Below are 24,049 nucleotides of genomic sequence, written 5' to 3' on the forward strand. Positions count from 1 at the left end.
AATGCAACATATTGTCTAATCAAATGTCAACTTGAATTCCTAAATTACACATGTGTTGAGTTTATAATTAATAATTTAAGTGTACTATTCTCACTTTGTGTTATGCAGATGAAGACAATTCACAACATACAGATGCCAACAGAATTACAGACCCGTCTGACGGGTGGAAATGACTCACTGCGGGAAGGTTTCCTTCCTGGTGACTTTCAGTACGTCCGCATTCACTTGACTCATCCTCACAGCTGTCCATTAAGCGGCTTGACGTCGTCGTGTCTCTCTTTTTTCGGATGACATCTTGGTCCTCTATGATAAGCGATGTACATGGTACAATTTAGATGTCAGTCAAAAGCAGTAGTTGAAGGTTGAGAGTGAAGTCAATGAACTTGGAAGAACAATTATTGTTTTCCATTTGCAGTGGCCTTCTCATAGGGATAAACTGAAACATATATTATCTCACTGAACGGTCAAAAAAATGCCCAAGAAGACATATCAGACATGTTGACAGCACAGTTGTGACGTTTGACTGCACAATGACGAAGGCCACAGTTTTTATGGCTCGCATGATTGGCGGTCCGCTAACTGTACCTTTTGGATTCAATTATAGTGTCGGAGTGCTGCATCCCCTTCATATTCATTGGATACTGCCCACCCTTTCAGGTAAGCACTATTTACAGAAGAATTCAATTTGAGCAGGTCTGAAAAATAGTGTTTATGTGGACAGCATGGTGGTTAATGGTTAGCATGTCATTCTCACAGGTCTGAAGATTTGAAACCAAAACTCAGAGTGTCATTCTAGTTTCACTATTGTCATTGTATTTTGTTGTTAAATGTTTAATTATTTTTTTTATTTTTATTTTTTAACAATAGCCAGTAGGGGTGTAACGGTACACAAAAATCTCGGTTCGGTACACACCTCGGTTATGATGTCACTGTTCGGTTCATTTTCGGTACAGTATGAAAACAAAATGCAAAATATGAATGTGCTAGTTGTTTTTTACACACCTTTGTGATTTCAACAATAGGAACATTAGCCTATACAAAGCTAGAAGAATTCTGCTCAAAAAGTAGCAGGTATTTAAAGATAATCCAACAACAATTTGCCTTTCAGACCCCGCGTATTGGTCAGCTTTCTTTCTGAAAGAAAGAAGAAAAAAGAAGTCCTGTGCTAAAGAGAAAAGCAATCCCAATGACAAAGATTTTAACATGTATTTTACAAATGAAATGCCTCAATGAATCATCTTTTTTTCTTATGAACGGTTTTCAAAAGCTTTATTGGTGGATTTTCTCAAGTTAAAGCGCCACACAGAAATTAATACATTTAATGGTGTAAGCAGGATCTGTGTATTATTGTTATTATTTAATTACAGGTGTTTTAGCTCATTTCAATTGTATTTAAATGGGCTATTATTTATTTTATTTGTGTTTATATTTTACAAATGTGATGTAGTATTCATTTATATTGTATATTTTATGTTGTATAACTTTAGTTCCTATGTGAATATTAGTTCCTACTTGTTTTGTTGTGGTAGGAGGGTTTTGTATTGAAACGGGGCCGTGTTGGTTATTATAATAGCAGAGAAGACAGCAGTAAATTAACAAAGACAAGTCAACTGTGCCCCGATCTACCACTCAAAAGATGTGATGGACTCAAAAAGTGGGTTACGATTGCATATTAGTTTGAAAATCGACCGGATCCACCGTATTTTTACACGTGTGACTTCCGGTCTGCCCGATCCTAGCTACCGGTAGTAGTATTGATGCAGGAGGGTCGCGTCTCACGTCAAATAATAAATTCTGCCGTTCTTTTCGCGTGCATTGTGCTGAGCCACTTCTAGGATGTGTCTAACAAGCGGCCGCACTGTGACTGGTGTGCATTGGCTGATTGACTTTAACGTCCGCGTTTCACTGCGTTCTCGCGGCGGCCACGTTGTCGCGCCATTGACGTTTCTGGGTTATACTGTCCTACCGTGTTGGTCCTCATTATAGTAGAGAAGACGGAGTAAATATAATCTACACAAAGAAACTAATCCGATCGACTCACAGCCTCGGAAAATAAGGGTTACATTACGTCAGAAACTCGTTCGGTACGCCTCCGTTTCGAAGCGAGCACCATGAACCAAAACGGTTCAATACAAATACATGTACCTTTACACCCTTAGTAGCCACAGAAGACTGCACATCATTATGTTTCTAAATATATTTTACTAGCATGCAAACTGAAACGGGTACAGAATTTCAGTGATTACTCACTAAATTGCAATCACCAGCAAATCTTCAACTGACCTTGTTTTATTCAAAAATTCTCCTAGGAGCTAATGTCCTAATTTCTTGCTTTCCAAGTGGGATTCAGGCTAAAAGGAAGGTGAACTATGTGGAGGAAGCCACAAATTAAACGTGAGGCTGCAAATGAGTCACAGCTTTAGTCACTCTAATGTGCACAAACCAAGTATGCCAAATGTGGGTATGCCTGGGTGCTTCAAAACTAGAATTATATTTAATGGATATGTTAACCATTATGTAGGTATTGTTTGAAAAATAGCATAAAAAACAAACAAACAAAAAAACTGTAATTTGTCTTTTTTTCAATTTGAATACTCCTTTTAGACCATTTAACTTATAATTCAATTGGACACTGAGAACTATAAATTTAACATTGTTTATCATTGTAATTATGGTATAAAATGTACTTAGTATTATTATTCTTGCGTCTACTGTTGCCATATTTAATCAGTGGTCCCAGAGAAAAATATTTACATCCCAGGATAACAAACATTAAGAATTAGAGTTTGGATTAGGACTTTGGCTGAGCAAGAGATGTAACCTCCAAGTGGGGAAAATTACTGGCTCCCATCTGCATTGAAGAAAACTGCATAAGGATTTTATCGAGCCTATGTGATCTGAAAGTGATGAATAGTATGAGGATGTCAGCTCAATTATCAGCCCGTGTACAACACATTTACTTTCATAAAAAATGCTGAAGCTCGCTCGCTCGTTATTGACTAATATCATGCAGTCGTAATTCAAAGTGAACATCCTCTTAATCACACCCCTTGCTAATGACAAGTAGGAGAGCAAACCTGATAACCCCAATGATTGGTTTGCTTATGGGTTTTAATAGACTGCAACTCACACTGTTTGTGAAATATTACCAAAAGCTATACTAAAGATTTAATTCATTGCCTGCCATTGACGACGATAGATGTCCAATCCATTTGAAGTGGAGGGATGGCAGCGAACAATAATTCATTCAACCTTTTCAGTTCAAATGGATTGGACGTCTACTTTTGACAAACTAAATTAAATTCACAGCAGAAGGAAAAAAAAGAGTTACATGAGTCGCACTCATAACATTTCGCTTGCGTTTTTGCAAATTTTGTTGTCTTGTTACTTTCTACCACCAATAGCAACCATGAATTCAAGCATATCACTAAACTAATGCAGGCATTTTTTTACTCCAAATGTGTTTTACAAATATTTTTTCTGGTTATTTTGTAGAACAAACATTTAAAGTAAGTAGATATGTCAATTTCCAGTTTCAAGGTATACCGTGGTATGAAAATGTCAAGGTTTCAAAACCACAAAAATTTTTGTCCGTACGGTATGAGCTATTTTTTATGACCCAAAAATGCAGGGAGAAATCCCTCGCTTGCAGCTGCAAGGCTCAACCCTCCTCCATTGGTTGTTGCTTTCAGTGTCAGTGAATCAGCTGTGCTACACAATGACTGGAGGAGTTGAAACTTCCTCATCGAAGAAAACGAAATGGCTTATATGGGAATAATTCGCCTACAGAAAAGTTACAGGCAGCCACGGCTTAGAGGAGGAGGGCCAACCGACATGTAAAATATGTTTGTGGAGGGTGGCTGCCGAGGAGGCAAAACCTTCAATATGATTCACATTTATACAAAATTAAAGGTTAGTGAACACAATCATGAACGTTTCCCACCAGCTACAAGAGTTACACTGCTGGCCAAAAGTATTGGTACCCATGCAATTCTGTCAGATAATGCTCAATTTCTCCCAGAAAATGATTGCAATTACAAATTTTGGTAACAATATCATCACTGATTTTGCTTTCAGTGAAAAAACACAAAAGAGAATGAACATAAAAATTAAATCATTTTCATTTTACACAAAACTCCAAAATGGGCCGGACAAAAGTGTTGGCACCCTCAGCCTAATACTTGGTAGCACAACCTTTAGACAAAATAACTGCGAGCAACCATTTCCGGTATCGATAAATGAGTTCCTTACAATGCTCTGCTGGAATTTTAGACCATTCTTCTTTGGCCAACTGCTCCAGGTCTCTGAGATTTGAAGGGTGCCTTCTCCAAACTGCCATTTTCAGATCTCTCCGCAGGTGTTCAATGGGATTCAGGTCTGGACTCATTGCTGGCCACTTTAGAAGTCTCCAGTGCTCTCTCTCAAACCATTTTCTTGTTCTTTTTTTAAACATGTTTTGGGTCATTGTCCTGCTGGAAGACCCATGACCTCTGAGGAAGACCCAGCTTTCTCACACTGGGCCCTACATTAAGCTGCAAATTTTGTTGGTGATTTTGTTAGGACTTCATAATGGCATGCACACGGTCAAGCAGACCAGTGCCAGATGAAGCAAAGCAACCCCAAAACATCAGGGAACCTCCACCATCTTTGACCGTGGGGACCGTGTTCTTTTCTTTGAAGGCCTTGTTTTTCCCCCTGTTAACTCTTATGTTGATGCCTTTTCCCAAAAAACATCTACTTTTGTCTCATCTGACCAGAGAACATTCTTCCTTTGTCAGGTACCTTTGGCAAACTCTAGCCTGGCTTTTTTTATGTCTCTGGGTCAAAGTGGGGTCTTCCTGGGTATCCTACCATAGAGTCCCTTTTCATTCAGACGCCGATGGATAGTAAGGGTTGACGCTGTTGTACCCTCTGCAGGACAGCTTGAACTTGTTTGGATGTTAGTCGAGGTTCTTTATCCACCATGTGCACAGTGTTTCGTTAAAATCTCTCGTCAATTTTTATTTTCCGTCCACATCTACGCAGGTTAGCCACAGGGCCATGGGCTTTACACTTATTGATGACACCGTGCAAGGTTGACACAGGAACATTCAGGTGTTTGGAGATAGACTTGTAGCCTTGAGATTGCCCATGCTGCCTCACAGTTTTGTTTCTCAAGTCCTAAGACAGTTCTTTGGTTTTCTTTATTTTCTCCATGCTCAATAAGGTAAACACAAGGACACAGGACAGAGGTTGAGTCAACTTTAATCCATTTTACTGGCTGCAAGTGTGATTTAGTTATTGCCATGAGCCGTATGTGCCACATGTAAGTAATAGGGTGCTGTTGATTACACAAATTAAAGAATCACATGGTTTTTCAATTGTCCGGCCCATTTTTGGAATTTTGTGTAAAATGATCATGATTGAATAGTTGTTGTTTTTTTTTTCATTGTCTGTTGTGTTTTTTCATTGCAAGCAAAATCAATGGTCTGCTAGAATTTTAGACCATTCTTCTTTGGTCAACTGCTCCAGGTCTCTGAAATTTGAAGGGTGCCTTCTCCAAACTGCCATTTTCAGATATCTCCAGAGGTGTTCTATGGGATTCAGGTCTGGACTCATTGCTGGCCACTATAGAAGGCTCCATTGCTCTCTCTCAAACCATTTTGAAGTGGATTTTGAAGTGTGTTTTCGGTCATTGTCCTGCTGGAAGACCCGTTACCTCTGAGGGAGACCCAGCTTCCTAGCAATTGGCCCTAATTGTGCTGAAAAATGTTTTGGTAGTCTTCAAACTTCATAATGCCATGCACACGGCCAAGCAGTCCAGTGCCAGAGGCAGCGAAGCAACCCCAAAACATCATGGAACCTCCGCTATGTTTGACTGTGGGGACCGTGTTCTTTTCTTTAAATGCCATTTTTCCCCCCTGTAAACTATGTTGATGCCTTTTCCCCAAAAGCTGTACTTTTGTCTCATCTGACCAGAGAACATTTTTCCAAAACGTTTTTGGCTTTCTCAGGTAGGTTTTGGCTTGGCCTGGCTTTTTTTATGTCTCTGGGTCAGAAGTGGGGTCTTCCTGGGTATCCTACTGTAGAGTCGCTTTTCACTCAGATGCCCACGGATAGAACGGGTTGACACTGTTGCACCCTCGGACCGCAGGACAGCTTGAACTTAATTGGATTAGAGTCGAGGTTCTTTATCACAATCTTTCATTGAAATCTCTCAATTTTTCTTTTCCGTCCACATCTAGGGAGGTTAGCCACAGTGCCATGGGCTTTACACTTATTGATGACACTGCGCACGGTAGACACAGGAACATTCAGGTCTTTGGAGATGGACTTGTAGCCTTGAGACTGCCCATGCTTCCACACAATTTTGCTTCTCAAGCCCTCAGACAGTTCCTTGGCCTTCTTTCTTTTCTCCATGCTTAATGTGATACACACAAGGACACAGGACAGATGTTGAGTCAACTTTAATCCATTTTTACTGGCTGCAAGTGTGATTTAGTTATTGTCACCACCTGTTATGTGCCACAGGTAAGTAACAGGTGCTGTTAATTAAACATATTAGAGAAGCATCACATGATTTTTCAAAGGGTGCCAATACTTTTGCTGGGCCCATTTTTAGAGTTTCGTGTAAAATGATAATGATTAATTTTTTCCCCATTCTCTTTTGTGTTTTTTCATTGCAAGCAAAATAAATAAAGATATTACTACCAAAGCATTTGTAATTGCAATCATTTTCTGGGAGAAAATTAAGCATTATCTGACAGAATTGCAGGGGTGCCAATACTTTTGGCCAGCAGTGTAACTCCAGTGTGTTTAATGTGTCTAGCAGTGTTAAAACGTGGTGTTTTTAACTCTCGGGCAACTGTCTGTGTTGAGAAAGAGAGTGTGTGTACAATGTAAACATGATAAGAGTCATACACACATGCTTTTAATGGAAAATAATTCAATAATGCTTGTTCTGATGGTAATAGTGTTGAGCTGTGGCTGTGGGTTTAGGCTCACCTAAAGGACTACATTTATTTTAATTGTATTTAGAATATTTTGGTTTTATTTATTTTAACTTAACATTGTACTGATGTTACAATTTGCTAATATGTTGTGAAATATAAAAATCCTGTTCAATGGAAAAACGTTTTTTAACCCAGATATCTCAAAATAACACATTTTAGAGCTGTAATTGCAACACTGTGATACTATGATACCGTGATATTTTGGCTTGAGGTTATCATACCGTCAAAACATCATTCCAGCACAAGCCTACCGAAAAGTGTTGACGAACATTTAAGTTTGAAATCTTGCAGAAAATGCTGTATGTTGGTATAATGAGTCGTTATTATGGGAAACCAGGTGTGTTGACATGCAAAAAAAAAAAAAAAAAGCACCCAAATTGAACTGCAACATTGAGCGTTTATGGGGAGATAATCTCAGACACACAGCTTTATTTTCTTCATTGAGTGCACATCAGAAAGTGTGAATTAAAGAAAATACTGAGATAAGAACAAAAAGGCATGATTACCACAACAATGACAAGGACTGTGTTCGACTATGTCTGAATTGAATAAAGCCTCTGGTAAACACAGGAGGTATAACAACAAAAATAAGTGAATGGGCTTTACCAACCATACAAGTGAAGTTCAAGTTTGAAATACTGCCACACCGGACAGCAATAAACACGCAGTGGTTGCCAGAGTCTACCACTGTAAACAATCGCGCGGTATCTGTCAGTTGATATCTAATCAATCATAAGGATGTGTCCACTACTCTAATGCTCTGTCAAGAGAAGTTTATGGATCTTTGTTTTGACATATCTGCGTTGCCAATTAATCCCTTACGTCTATTATGAAAATTTCCTAACATTTCATTAGAGGAAATATATTCCATTTTAGTATAAAATCAATACACTTATTTCTAAGTATGAGACTCTTATTTGTGAGAATTTGTGACTGCACATACATATTTTACCAGTACACAGCTGCAAGTGCAAAGTCATATTTGTTTGGGTTTCACTCAATAAACATGGACTGGGATTTTTCTCGGATATCTTGCTTAACAAAATTAGAGAGCTTAATGTGTTTTATGCAGATTTACTATTCAAGACTAAAAAAACAAAAAGATGTATTTTTGCACCACTTGGAGGCACACTGTGCTCACTTTGAGAAAACAGTGATTCCACTATGTCACTTTACATTGCCTGTGACGGAGCAGACATACTCTCAAAGAACCAGTTCACGTACATGGCAGAAAAAAATAATCCCGGGGTTAAACTCCAGGTGACTGCCGCAACGACTTGTCATTCGAAGCAATGACAATGCTGGTAGCAAGTGTGACAATAAAAAGACAGTATCACACTGCAGTTTCTTTGTAAAGAGCTGCCGTCACTCCACTGAGCATAGAAATGTCAAAAAAATATAGCTATTCCTCTCGTGTCAAAGATTTTACATAATCAAGAAAAGAACACAGAACGAGCCATATGTTTTTTTTAATCAGTCAAGAAAATTAATTTGAACGTTTTGAGTAAAAATACAAATCAAGGGAAGGAACAAGCTAAGAAGCCGCATTGATAAAAGTTGAGCGAATAAATCTTGCCAAAGATTGCCAAATCTTCACAAAGGATATTGAAAGTTGAAATCATTTTTTAAGTGATTTCTCTCGTCAGGATTGAAACATGATGATGTCAGGAGAGTCACGAAAACCATAAAGGCAATATACAGTCAAATTGGGAAGACTTTTTGAATTTGAGTTTTTGAATGCAAAATATAGTGTAGACTCATTTATTTCATCGCGCTACAAGTCAGAATACGAAGTTGAAAAAAGTAGAAGAGGAAGAAAGTCCTGAAGAAGATGTTTCTGGAGTAATATGGCCAGATGGAGTTCCTCTTTCCTCACAAATACTATGGAAGGAAAAGCTTCCGTTAGCCGTTGTTGTTAATCTTTAATTTAAAAAAGTAATTAGTTAAAGTTACAAATGACCTCTTCTGAAAAGTAATTTTGTAACTCAGTTAACTCAACGTAAGAGTAATTAGTTCACTGGCAAAGTAACTGACATTAATTTTCATGTTCTACACATAATCTATTCTATAACGTCTTTAACATCAAATATGTTTATATTAACTGATTGAATTGAACTGTCATTTTCATTCCCCAAAAAACAGAGGTCATTTTTTTACATTAAAACAAAAAAAAAAATATATATATATATATATTTAAAAGTGTGTAATGGTATGCAAACTTTAACTTTCAAATGTTGTGATGACTACCGTCACACCCCTAATATATATAGATATATTTTTCAATATGCAGGTGAGGCTCTGAAGTTGTTTTGATTAAAAAAAAAAAAAAATAATAATTACACAAGGTTTATCTATGGATACGTCATTCAAGAAAAGTTTAGGGCAAATGACTATTTTTGGTAATAAAAAACTAATTATTTTTATATTGTGTCATCTACAAGGACAACGCCCACTTGGTGATGATAAAGCATACTGAACAGGAAGACAGTCCATTATTTTCAATTAATAGTACCCACCTGAACGTTACGAACTGTATGGAAAAAAAAATTCCTCTAGTTTTCTTCGGTTACACAAGAATGCCAACGGTGATGCAACGCTTGAATGTGGATCTACAGCTCATCAACATTGAACAATAAATTTTGATTATACAAATGTTGAGGCGCATCTGACGCAGAAGACTGTTGTGGAGGTGGTCGTTAGCACAAGAATGTTTGTAAATGGCGGCGATTTCACGATGAAACAGAAGCAACAGTCTGAGCAGACCAATCACAGTCCATTTGCGTCACGTCACCACACGTTGACGTGAAGCGCAGTCAGAATTTTCTGGAGCTGTACATCAGGCTATAGCATAAATCGGGTCTGCCTTGACGGCGTAGGTCTGCTGCAGAAGCATAACTCAGCCTTAACGCTCCGAGCTGCCTAGCATCGCTTTTGCAACAGAGTCACAACCCCCTTCCCTCATTCCCCCTCCTGCTCTGCTCTCTCCGTGTCTCAAGCATCATTCACCTAAATTGTAGAAACGCGAGCTTTGATATCCTTAGTAACAATAACGGCGTTGCAAAGATGGGAAAAGTAATTGATTACTCACTATTGACAAAAATAACGCTGTTATTAACAACACTGCCGTTAGCATAGTTCAGGGTTAGCCAACTCCGGTCCTCGAGGGCCACAATCCAGCTTGTTTTCCATGTCTCCCTCCTTAAAAACACCTGAATCGAATGATCAGCTCATCAGTAAGCTCTGCAGGAGCCTGATAACGATCCTGATTATTTGAGTCAGGTGTGTTGGGGGAGGGAGACATGGAAAACAAGCTGGATAAGGGCACTCAAGGACCGGAGTTGGCTACCCCAGGCATAGTTCATGTAGCTCTGGCCCCGACAAAACACTGAATGGGAAATTAGCTTTTGTCATGCCATGCAAATCTATACTGTACCAAACATAGCGATTAGAATATAAACCAATTTTCATTTCAGGTACATTTATTTGAAACGGCTCCCGAGAGTTTGTGTCGGAGCAAAATTCTACACCGCACTTATTAACCACGGTTTGGGACAGAACAAGTAATATTTTTATACCAAGAACTAAAAAGCTGTTCACCACAATTTTTAAATGACACCCAAAATGCTTTGGGATCATATTGGAACGAGACAACACTCCCTTTCATTAAGTTGCTGGCATTTATGCCTTAAAGCAGGGCCTTAAAATTGGGATTTAAACAGCAGTTTTGGATTAAATTACGAAGAAAAAGGGACTGCAGATTGTAGCTCAGTGAAGTCCAATCTATCAAATTCAGTAAAGTACCCTCTGACGTGGCAGTGGGACTTTCATGTCAAAGAGTTCTAGTTAGCCCTTTTCTCATAAACTGGACCGCAAATGCACCCCTTCGACTCCATTCTTGCTGCTATGCTTCATTTCACTGATTATGGTAAATGTTTCATACACTATTTGAAAGAGGGTGTTCCCACAAGGAAGGCTTCTTTATGAAAAATTCATCCCGACAGATGTCTGGGTCGGCCTCCCCTGCCACGTTCACGCTCATCTGGGCCAGCTGAGAATTGATTAGAAAGCTATCTACACCGACTTTGAAGATATGACAGTATCATGTAATGCTGCCTTGCATTGACTTGCATTTGAAGAATTTAACACAGACTTTTGCAAATATAATTGCAGCCAAATTGAAGTCATTAATGTCCTGCATATTGAGCAAATTTAACTTTGAACATTACCACTGTCCTACAAATGATACCCACTTTATCTTATCAAACCTTAATATGTTTGAATGCAAATTAAATAAACAAGCAGCAAGTTTTGAAATCATTTAGCTGGTATTTTGGCTTGTAATAAGAGGTACTGTCATTACCAAGATAAGGGCTTGCATCGCTGCTAACATTTTCTATTTATGATTTGCATTTCTTTGTTCATTGGGTCATTCTAGAATAGGAAGACACTTTATACAGTGGGGCAAATAAGTATTTAGTCAACCACTAATTTATCCAGTTATCCAGTTTATCAAGTTATCCCACTTGAAAATATTAGAGAGGCCTGTAATTGTCAACATGGTTAAACTTTAACAATGAGAGACAGAATGTGGAAAAAAACCCCAGAAAATCAGTTTGATTTTTAAAGAATTTATTTGCAAATCATGGTGGAAAATAAGTATTTGGTCAATACCGAAAGCTCATCTCAATGGCAATAACGCAGGCCAAACGTTTTCTGTAACTCTTCACATGCTTTTCACAGCTTGTTGCTGGTATTGTGGTCCATTCCTCCATGCAGCTCTCCTCTAGAGCAGTGATGTTTTGGGGCTGTCGTTGGGCAACACGCACTTTCAACTCCCTCCACAGATTTTCTATGGGGTTGAGACCTGGAGACTGGCTAGGCCACTCCAGGACCTTGAAATGCTTGTTACGAAGCCACTCCTTTGTTGCCCTGGCTGTGTGTTTGGGATCATTGTCATGCTGAAAGACCCAGCCACGTCTCATCTTTAATGCCCTTGCTGATAGAAGGAGATTTTCACTCAAAATATCTCGATACATGGCCCCATTCATTCTTTCCTTTACACCAGACATGTTCAAAGTCCGGCCCGGGGGCCAAATGCGGCCCATGGTCAAATTTCATCCGGCCCCCAGCCTCTGTCATAAAATCAATAACATCTGGCCCGCACACAGACTTAATAAATTGGTCAGCAGTACTGCAACCAGCATATGAAGTAGCTTACACACAAAATGCTGCTCCTCATTTACCCACTAAAGGCAGCAGCACTTTAACCCATTATTGTCAAATGTATTACATTTGATACACCTAAAATTTCATGATTTTCAGACTAATTTAGCAATTTGACATTTTTTTTTGGAAAAAAATGATGGGTGCAAGTCAACACATGCATCTGCTTTACACAGATCAGTCGTCCTGGTCCCGTTGCAGAAAAACAGCCCCAAAGCATGATGTTTCCACCCCCATGCTTCACACTGGGTATGGTGCAATTCAGTATTATTTTTCCTCCAAACAAGAGAACCTGTGTTTCTACCAAAAAGTTCTATTTTGGTTTCATCTGACCATAACACATTCTCCCAGTCCTCTTCTGGATCATTCAAATGCTCTCTAGCAAACTGCAGACGGGCCTGGACGTGTACTTTCTTCAGCAGGGGGACATGTTTGGCAGTGCATGATTTGAGTCCCTGGCTGCGCATTGTGTTAGTGACAGTAGCCTTTGTTACTGTGGTCCCAGCTCTCTGTAGGTCATTCACTAGGTCCCCCCGTGTGGTTCTGGGATTTTTGCTCACCGTTCTTGTTATCATTTTGACGCCACGGGGTGAGGAGGGAGTTTAAAGTCAGTGTAGCCCAACGACAGCCACAAAACATCACTGCTCTAGAGGAGATCTGCATGAAGGAATGGGCCAAAATACCAGCAACAGTGTGTGAAAAGCTTGCGAAGAGTTACAGAAAATGTTTGGCCTCCGTTATTGCCAACAAAGAGTACATAACAAAGTATTGAGATGAACTTTTGGTATTGACCAAATACTTATTTTCCACCATGATTTGCAAATAAATTCTTTAAAAATCAAACAATGTGATTTTCTGTTTTTTTTCTTCCACAATCTGTCTCTCATGGTTGAGATTTACCCATGTTGATTATTACAGGCCTCTCTAATATTTTCAAGTGGGAGAACTTGCACAATTAGTGGTTGACTCGATACTTATTTGCCCCACTGTATCTAATTGTTCAAGTTATAAATAATCCAAATACTAAATACTAAAACATGCAGCTTTTGAGTAAATTTACTGGTTCTGAGACTACATCGACAACAAACAAAAAAACAGATAAAAGAATGCTTGAAAATATTTTTTAAATAGAAAATAAGTCTTTAATACCCTATAAAATGTATGTTTTTTTCTTTTCCCAACCCCTCTACGACCAAATTTAATCTGACATGAAATTTCAATTTGGGCAATATTGCTTCATTGCTGTCTATAGGAACAGTTGTTTGAAGAAATGTAATATTTCAAACACATACAGTATTATTATTATTCGTGGCACGTGTGTCCCACAAAATGTACGCAATCCTTTTATCATAACCTTTTTATCATGATAGAAATGTGGAGGAGGGGGCATTGGATCGCATGATATGCTAGATTTGACATAATCCGTTTTCCAATAGAATGGGTCAAGCAAGTATATGTCCTTGCTTCTGTTTTCATAGTTTTATCAAATACCACTAATTTAATGTCACAGTCTATATCATGCAGCCCTGTTATGAATATGAACAAAATGAAACAACAGTTTCTTTGTCTGTTTACCTATTTATGCAAGTAACTTTATCCTCTTGGGCAGCAGTAAAAGCTACAGTGGTATGAAAAAGTATATAAAAAAAAAAAAGACATTGTTGCTCGTTTAGTGTTCGCAAAAAGGCAGTTGGACACTCCACAGAAGTTTTGGAAAATATTTTGTGGACTGATGAAACCAAAGTTGAATTGTTTGGGAGACACACAATGTCATGTGTGGAGGAAAAATGGAACAGCTCACCAACATCAACACCTCATCCCCACCTTGAAGCACGGTGCAGGGAGCATCATGATTTGGAGCTGTTTTGCTGCCTCAGGGCCTGGACAACTTGCAATCATTAATGGAAGAATGAATTCAAAAGTTTATCAGGATGTTTTGCAGGAAAACCTGAGGCCGTCTGTCAGACAGTTGAAGCTAAAAAGAGGATGGATGCTACAAGACGATGATCCAAAACACAAAAGTAAATAAAGTTCAAAATGGTTTCAGAAGAACAAAATACACGTTCTGGAGTGGCCAAGTCAAAGTCCAGACTTGATCCCCATTGACATGCTGTGGCATGACCTAAAGACAGTGATTCATGCCAGAAATCCCAGGAATCTGACTGAACTACAAGTTTTGTAGAGAAGAATGGGTCAAGATTAGTCCTGATCGATGTGCCAGATTGGTCTACAGCTACAGGAAGCGTCTGGTTGTTGTTGTTGTTATTGCTGCCAACGGGTGGGGGTGGGGAGGGGCACAAAATATTAAATCTAATAGTTCACTTACTTATTTTTCCCTCTTCTGTGATTGTTTGCATACTATCCTCATTAAAATATGAAAACCTATAAATGCTTGGGTATACTGTTTTTTCATCTGTGTGATATTGACAAAGATCAGATCAGATTTGTTGGTGATTTTATGCAGAAATGTGAGCTATTCCAAAAGGTTCAGATACTTTTTCATACCACTGTATCTTAACAGCTAGCTTAACAGCTAGCTTAAACTCTTGAGAAAAGGGCTAGGCCTTATGGGATATGTAGTTTTTCAGTGCTGCATTTAGAAACATGCTGGTTGAATCATTTGTCAGTTTATTTCGGTTATTGTTTGCGTGCAATTGAGAACATTGAATGAGAATAACAATTGAGCGAGAATAACAATTTGTCAACGACAATTGTCATGATAGTATTTTATGAAAATGTTTAGTTGGCACATAGTCTACTGTTTGTGTATTGACTGGACTACATTTCCATGGGTCTGCATTATATTGTTTTTTTTAAATCAATATTAAATTCCACTTTTTTGGAGCTTTTTATTGTTTGATTTGTTTTTAGAAATGAAGCCTGTTGAGTAACCTCTGAGAATTTTAATCTGCGTCTTTGGTTTTATACTACTGTATATGGCTTTTTTTTAAATATAAAACTGAATTATTCAATCTAGAGAAACACTTTAAATATATTAAAGTGATATAGGCATCTTTGAGTGAACTTCGAGCAAAGTTCGTCTCGAGGCCGGGCCGATTGTCCTCTTATTTTTTTTTTTATTTTGGGGGGGGTCAAAATATGGTCACCCAATGTATTGTAAACACCAAATAAATGTTGGAAACGATAGGAGGAGGTTTCAGACATGCTGGGCATTTGTGGCCCATTTTTATTCAACAAAAAAATCATAAGTACAAAATCAACAAGCGAAAAACATACCAAACCTTCCGTCATGGGGGATCATGGCCATGCTGTGGAATGCCTCTCATGGCCTTGCTTTTTTTTTCTGCACCCCTCCCCTTTTATATAATGGGGAGTGAGCCTTGATGACAATAGCCTCATCAGGTGTTACCTGATGAGGCAATTGCCTGCAAGTGGGGTGGTCGCCTTCTGGGGGTGTCGCAGTCCGTGGTGCTGAACCACTGTGGTGAGCCCTGTGTCACTGGGACGCCATAATATAGTAATAAAAATGTTACCATCTGTAAGGTGAGCTAAACAAACTAGCATTTGATACCCATTATTGTTGAATATGTAGCAGAAAACCAGAAAAGCGAAGGTTTATTTTTCAAGAATTTTTTAGCCAAAATGTCCTCAAATTCTGACCCTATGACATTTGAATCTGCTGCATATGATGAACATGGCATTCTATGATTTGTTACAATCCTATGGTCGTCGATAAACCTAATCTGCAGGTGGCAATGTAGAATACCATACGAAAACTCAAACAAACATAGGGGAAACAAAAACTCTAAAGATGACAGTGATGATGATTAATGCAATATTATAATTATTGTTTTTAGGTGATTGGCTATAAACCAAATTCTTCCGTCCTTGCTACGCTCTGTGTATAGCTACGAGACCTGTGATACTTCAGCCAAGATCATCAATCAACATTTAACTAAGCACTGCCTTTGTTACAATTGCTTTATGGTTATTCTTCATTGACCACTAATCACTCATTTCATATACTGTATGGGCGAATGTGGGCTGTCATCAGTTGACACAGGAACATTTCAAGTCACAGAGCTCTTAAAAGCCCATGTGAATGCACAAGCACAGATACATCCAAAATATATGTAGTATATTCAGGAAATTATGGGATGGATGTTACCATTATAATAACACCATGTACGTGATATGAAATGGACATATTTCAAAAAGATTACCTGCCTTGCTGTGAATGCCATTTATAAATATGTGTGTGTTTTGTTGTTTTATGCGGTTGTAGACTGAGTCAACCCATTTGTCGCGATAAGTGCCCTTCACGTGTCAGCAGATGCCATTCCATGTAGAAAGATGAGACACGTCCTAATCTCTTAATGCAAAAAATGGAAGGACAGTCTACTCTTGACAGGTCCCGCTCTTAATCATTCCAGCATTTGCCTGTCCTTTTCGTGGGCCGAAAATTTTATGGATGATTGTAACGCTGGCATTTTTCCAAGGTGCTTGATTTGATGAGCTAACGAGCTATGTACAAACTTGGAAGACATCTGTAAACATGCTCTTGGCCACCACGCAGGTCCTAATATTTGTTTAAGACATACCGATTTATTTGGGTTTACAGCTTTCTGCGCATTTAATCTGTTGTTTAATTTTGCATAATATTTAAAGGTTGCAACCATGTTACAGGATATCTACATGAAAACTTTAAATACCTTAAAGCAACACTAGGTAACTTTTCAACCTTTATAAAATATTTTCATAACATTTGTGATGATACTGCAATGTCGACTGACAACTAGTTGAATGTCACCTCTTTTATATCTTGAGGTGGTCTGTATCACTTTTACTGGCATTAATTACCGTATTGGCCCGAATATAAGACTAATTTTTGCATTGAAATAAGACTGAGAAAGAGCGGGTCGTCTTATATTCGCGGTCTAGACGTTATACCCATTCACGACACTAGATGGAGCCGGATATCATTGAAGCGATGTTCTGTCATGACAGATCTCAGCTACTCACAAGTTTAACCAGTTTCATTATTTTATTGCAATGTTTTTCCTTATTCAGATTTGTTTTAAGACTACAGTTACAGTTAGACTTCACTTTGATGGTTAACGCAGTTATTGCAATTTTGTTGTTTTATCATAATCGATTGGTTTATTTACATTTCAAAAACCAGAAGCCATTCATTCACGAATGTGATTGCACTTTAGTTTACATATTTTAATGTTCAGATAGTAAGATTTGACTGACGCAAAAAAACATGCTTTTTCTCTGAAATATATTGTTATAATCATTTGTTTCGGATGTACTGTAATTATTTCCTGTATAAAACTTAATTTGGTGTTCAAAAAGTCTTTTTTCAAATTTGAGTCCTGAAAAAGAGGGGTCGTCTTATAATCAGAGACGTCTTATATTCGGGCCAATACGGTAACTTTGAGAAGGGTGGCAGGGGCCCGGCCACAAAAAAGAGACAAATGGAGAGACTGCTTAACGGCAAATGTCACTTCCCTCTTTTCCCATACATTATAAAGACGGAAGTCGATACGAACGCTTTCGCGCGAAATCTGCAAAGATGGCAGAACAAAAGAGACAATACGTTTTGTCAGAGGATGAAAAAAGGATAAAAGGACACTCAAGATTAAACATTGGCCCTGCTTTCACTCACTGGCATGATAACATCAAAAACCCCACCCCCCCAACGGAACTCGTCAGCACTGACGAGTTTGAGTGGGGAGGTGGTTAGCTACATGGAGCCACTCACTTGCAAACTGTCATATGTTATTGTTTAGGGGCAGTTTCCATGGCGACTCTGCGACACCAAGTCGCAATTATTGTGTTGTGGAATGGTCTCGCCTTTATATGGTGTCGGCGAAAACGGAAGGCGAAGACGCAAACCTTTGGTTCTGGGCTCCAAAGTGGAAAAATTCCATTGTGGGGCTTGCCCCACAACCATATCAATGGAAAGCTCTCACACCGATGACGTCAGCACACATCACTTTGAGCGTGCGCGGCGATGCTATTAAACATTAAAAACAGCAAACATGACGAAAAGTCGATTTTATTTACTTTTTTTTTTTTTTAAATAATATTTTTTATTTAAATATGTTTAATGTTTCCATTTTTGTGCCTTATAGAGCAAAAGAAAAATGCCATTCTTTGGAGTAGGGAGGGTATGTTGTCTTCCTGGCTGAGGAGGTTGTTGGTGTTAACGTGCATCATTGGCTGTTGCCTAGTAAATCTGGACTGCCCCCTAGGGATTGACATGAATACTACATTTTTTTAATGTGGAATTGCGACATTGTTCGACTGGAGACGGAACCATTTAAATGCAAATATTAAATTTGCTGTATTCTCGGAGCGTCATCACGTAAACTGCCCCTTAGCCATAACTGTATTCATTACTTCAATACTATTCATCCTTCACAGAGCTGCTGGAAACAGAAATGTCATTTAATTCATCTGCAGACGACCGGTAGATCAGGATTTTACAACAATATGCGCTCATGTGCTGGTCCTCTATGGGGCGCGGTTTGAAAAGCAGCACATGCTGAAAATTACGACAACAGTTTCTCACATTTAGCGCCACACAGTGTTTAAAATGGTGTGATATTTTTAGTCACTTTTTTTTTTTTTTTTGCACATTTGCAACATTATTTATCAACTCAAATATTCATTTTTAGATATGAAGTTTTGGACCTGATTCTTTAAACCCAGAACTAAATATTTAATTTAAATCTTAAATTTATATCCTATATCCTAATTGTTAAATCAGGAAACGGTCAGAACTGAATATTTAGCATAATGAGCAAATTCACATGACTGGAGACCAGAAGTAACAAAATAAAAGCTGGTGGAGCAGCTCAGACTGTCTGTTTACGTTGCTTTAAAATAAATAAAACCTACTCAACGGCGGCATCTGCTCTTAGACATGAGTCATTGTGATAATAACAATACATAGGTAAAATACATATTTAGGAGAAACTATTTAAAGAGCATTTTGTGTGCTCCAACTTTTATTTTGTTACTTCCGTCTCCAGTCATGTGAATTTGCATATTAAGCTAAATATTTTGTTCCAACTGTTTCCAGATTTAGCATTTAGGATATAGGATATAAATTTAAGATTTAAATGAAAAATTTAGTTCTGGATTTAAACATTCAGGTACAAAACTTCTTATGTAAAAATGAATATTTAAGTTGCTAAATAATGTAAATGTGCAAAAAAAAGTGACTCAAAAAATTTACACCACGTTTTAAACACTGTGTGGCGCTAACTGCAAGAAAATGTCATAATTTTCAGCATGTACTGCTTTACAAATGGCACCCCATAGTCCTCATGGGAAACACAGTCTTCCTTAAGGCAAAAACACTCCCGCTTTTGTCCACCAGCATCGCTAAAATTGACCAAAACTGAAAAGTTCCATACAGTCCCTGACAAGTCTTGTCGCTTATCAATTTTGTAAAAACAATTGCTCATAACCTGACTTTTAATTATTCAATTGGTTTCAGAAATGGCTCAAATGAAAGCTAAGACCTTCCCAAATAATGTTGAATATACTGTACAAAAATATATTTGTTTCACTGAAAAAAGATGTATCATTTAATTAAGACATAAAGGTCAAATTTTGGCAAGACAAAAGTTTTGTCGCCTACAGAAAGTAGTGAGAACATTGAACAAAAAATGTACTTCAAATACAAAAATATGTTACATAACATACCAGTAAGCGAATTAAGTAGTGGTGCTGTGAGGTCCAAATTTAATATTTTGTATGACTTCCATGGGCTTGAAAGACTGCATCCATGCGGTTCGGCAAGGATTCATACAATTTATTGATGAAGTCATCGGGAACATCAAAGAAAGCAGTCCTGCATGCCTCCCAGAGTTCATCAACATTCTTGGGTTTCGTCTTCCATGCTTCCTCTTTCATCCTACCCCAGACATGCTCAATGATTTTCATGTCTGGTGACTGGCCAGTCCTGGAGGATCTTGATCTTCTTTGCCTTGAGGAACTTTGAGGTAGAGATTGAAGTATGCGATGGAGCACCATCCTGCTGCAGAATTTGTCCCTTTTTATGGCTAGGAATGTAACTAGCAGCTAAGATTTGTTGATATTTCAGACTATTTATGTTGCCTTCCACCCTGCAGATCTCTCGCACACCCAAATACTGGATGTAACCCCAGACCATGATTTTGCCACCACCAAACTTCACTGTTTTCTGAGTGAAACTCTGATCCATGCAGGCTCCAGTAGGTCTCCTGCAATATTTGCGACGACTGTGGTATAATTCAATGGAAGATTCATCTGAAAATTCCACCTTTTGCCACTTTTCCAGCATCCATCCTTTTGACAGGCTGTGGTCCTTGGCAAATGCCACACGGTTTTTTAATTGTCTACACCCTGAGAAATCTGCAGGGCGAAAGGCAACATAAATAGTCTGAAGTAGTAGTCTGAAATAGTCTGGTCTGAGCTTTCATATGAGTCATTTCTGAAACCAATTGAATAATTAAAAGTCAGGTTATTAGCAACTGTTTTTACAAAATTGATAAGCAACAAGACTTTTGTCAGGGACCATCTTGTGATTGTCATTTTAACGTGATATAGTTAGAGAATAGAAGTACAGTAGAATGCTTGGTCAAAATCGGTTGCACAAATTACTTGCTCGAACCTCAGTGCAATGTGGTGAGTGTTAGAATAGGTTAGTGTTGATTGAAATTGATTTAGCAATCTGTTTTCCAAATCTGTGCTACGGTTGATTAAAGGCTGTTAGTGAAAGTGAATATTTGTTAAATGTTCGTGCACGGGGGTTGTCACTCAAATCATTATTTATTAATTGTGTTGCAAAGCTTTAAAGTGGAGAATACTGTATATAGGAGGTGGAAACAAGGCATAATGAAAAATGTTTAAATGATGAGTAGAAACATACACCGCTAAGCACTTAGTTTTGAGGTCAACATATGAACTGATTACCGTATTTTTCGGACTATAAGTCGCAGTTTTTTTCCCCCATAGTTTGGCTGGGGGTGCGACTTATACTCAGGAGCGACTTATGTGTGAAATTATTAACACATTATTATGTAATTTCACATGTTATTTTGGTGTTTTGGAGTTACACTGATGGTTTGGTAAACTTGTTAGCATGTAGTTATCTGAATAACTTAATAGCTGTGGCCACGTTCGCGTTCTGCCTTTGGCAATGTGTGTTCAATTGTATTATTGATTTTTTTTATATTGAAATGCATGCTTTTAGTTTGTGGCGCTTTCACGCCTAAGTGGGGGCGCACTCGCACTTGTTTACGCGAAGAAGAGCGTTCACACGCCAGAAAATGGAGGACAGCTACGCAGCGTCTGAGCAAGTGGGCGTGAGAGAGAGAGAGAGAGAGAGAGAGGGAGCGAAAGATGGCTGCGAACCTACGTTCATTATTTGTGCTTGTAAAATATCTCTACAGAGGCAGCGCCTGTGTGTATCATCTTTTCATCGTTTTTGTTGTGTGTTTTCCACCTGCGATCGGACACTTAGAGCCAGTTGTGTGGTTGTTTGAACGATGTGCCAATGCTAGCGAATGCATGCTAACCGTTTGTGTCATTGCTGTAATAGCAGCTCATTATCATTTATTTATGTTGTTTGGTATCGAGGACGAAATGGATTTGTATTATTTATATTCTTAGTTTCACTCTTCAAATGATGGTGTCGTAATGACGGCCAAAATAAAGTCGGCAAATTATACGGATGTCCAGCATCGTCATTTGAGAGTTTAGCTCGCTGTATAGCCAGGACCGAGCCGTAGCGTCCTGGTGAGGACAGTACATTCACATTTCGTTGTTCATGCATCATGTAACATTATTATACTTTACTTTTATTCAGCATGTTGTTCTCTATTGTATTTTTATTTTAAATTGCCTTTCAAGATGACATATCTGTTCTATGTATTGGATTTTATAAAGTAAATTTACCCCCAAAATACGACTTGTACTCCAGTGGACTTATATATGTTTTTTAACCACTTCGTTGGGCATTTTATGGCTGGTGCAACTTATACTCAGGTGCGCCTTATAGTCCGAAAAATATGGTAAATGTGAACTGAATGTGAAGATAAAACATAGAGCAATTCTGTGGTTGTTGGTCAAATGTATGCACAACAAGAGTCTGATTGGGAGCTAAACCTTCAGCACATGCATGCGGAGCTGTAAAACTAAATGCATATAGTAGTCTCATCAATTGATAGGTGTTCCGTCCATTCTTCCTGAACTTATACGTCGCAATGATATGCAAAATTAATAATGACAGTGTGGTCAGAAATGCTGAGCAGCAGACGACAAGAGCTGTAATGCTGATAGGATAATGAATGAAAGACAATTGTTGAACTCCAACGTTAATTATGTTAGACACATTCACAATAGAACCTGGAAGGTTGAATGCCCTTTAAGTCGTACTCTAATCGTGTTTCTTTTAAATTGAACTTTAAAAAATAAACAAATGAAATATTACATCACAAATTCATTACTCTTTAACTAGAAATAGAACAAAAAAAAACCTCTAAATAGAACTGTTGCTGCATGGTAGTCTCCTTTCTGCTCAGTACAATGTGGATTCTTGACAAGGTGACATTAGAAATACAAGAAAAAGAATGTGAAGATACTGTCATTGCAGGCACATAATAATAGTCACCATAATAATAGTCATCCATTTTCTGTATAGTTTATCGTACATACTGTACTATATTGCTTTGTACCCGAGATCACAAGGGGCAAAAAGCTGGACTTCTTGCCAGCTCAAAAACACAAGAAGCGATTGTTTTAATTTAAGTCTTTCTAAATTAATAGTATATTTAAACTTGCAATTATAGCAAAATTGACACTATTAAAATGTCACAGAAAAACATCACTTGCACAGTTAATGATGTTTACCATGCTGCTATGACTTTGACCTTGGATATTTAAATTTCTTATGAAAAATGTTGTCCTCAATTCAAGAAGACCAGAGCTTAACTGGCAGCCCGCAATGTATTACGTAGCTTCAAGGTTTCACACTGAAGGAATTCTCTGTACTGATTTTGTTCACTCACATTTTTCTGTGTTGAAAAAAATGTCATGTTGACATATTATGCATTACTCACAATGCATGAATGATGAATGTGAATCCATTCCAGCAAACAGTGTGGGATGTTTTTTGAAACGTGTCACTATATCAAACTTGATTATGGAAAGGTAAAAATTGAGAGTGGTTATTTTGGACTAAAAATCTTTTCCTTTCTACATTTGCCAGAATTAAAAAAAGACTGCTAATCTGTTTTCTTTCGTTCACTCCGTGTATTCTTTCCTGAGCATTAAATGCACATAACCAGTCTGAATCTATTATAATGGTCTCATTGGAGATTCATCCCTCATCATTTAATTATGGATGTGTTAATGGGGTTCTTGAGAAAAGACATTGGCTTCAAGCATACAGAGCACCCATCCATACATTCCTATTCCTATGGTTACGAACAAGTTCTGTTCCTACACTGGCGACGTAACCCAAATATCCGTGTAAATCGGAATTAACCCTTTCAGTACCCCTACAAAATAACTATCCAAAAGGTCCAAAAGTATTGTATTTTTGTTTAATGATGGAGGATACACTGCCCTCTGGTGGTAGCATTGGGCCTGGCTGTATGAATGAGAATCAGACTCAGACATCAGACATAGACATGCGCTCTGTTTTGGACCACATAAGGCTGTAAGTTGTTTCAGTTAATGTATGTTTGAGTTTGCATTTGTAATTAAGTTTACATGTACAATTTGTGGAGTTACACGTGAGCGGTTTGTCGTGAGAATTGTAAACACGTTAGCATTCGTAGCATTTAAGATAGAGTGTTTTTGTAAGGCAT

Source organism: Corythoichthys intestinalis, chromosome 11, assembly GCF_030265065.1.
Source record: "Corythoichthys intestinalis isolate RoL2023-P3 chromosome 11, ASM3026506v1, whole genome shotgun sequence".
NCBI lineage: Eukaryota > Metazoa > Chordata > Actinopteri > Syngnathiformes > Syngnathidae > Corythoichthys > Corythoichthys intestinalis.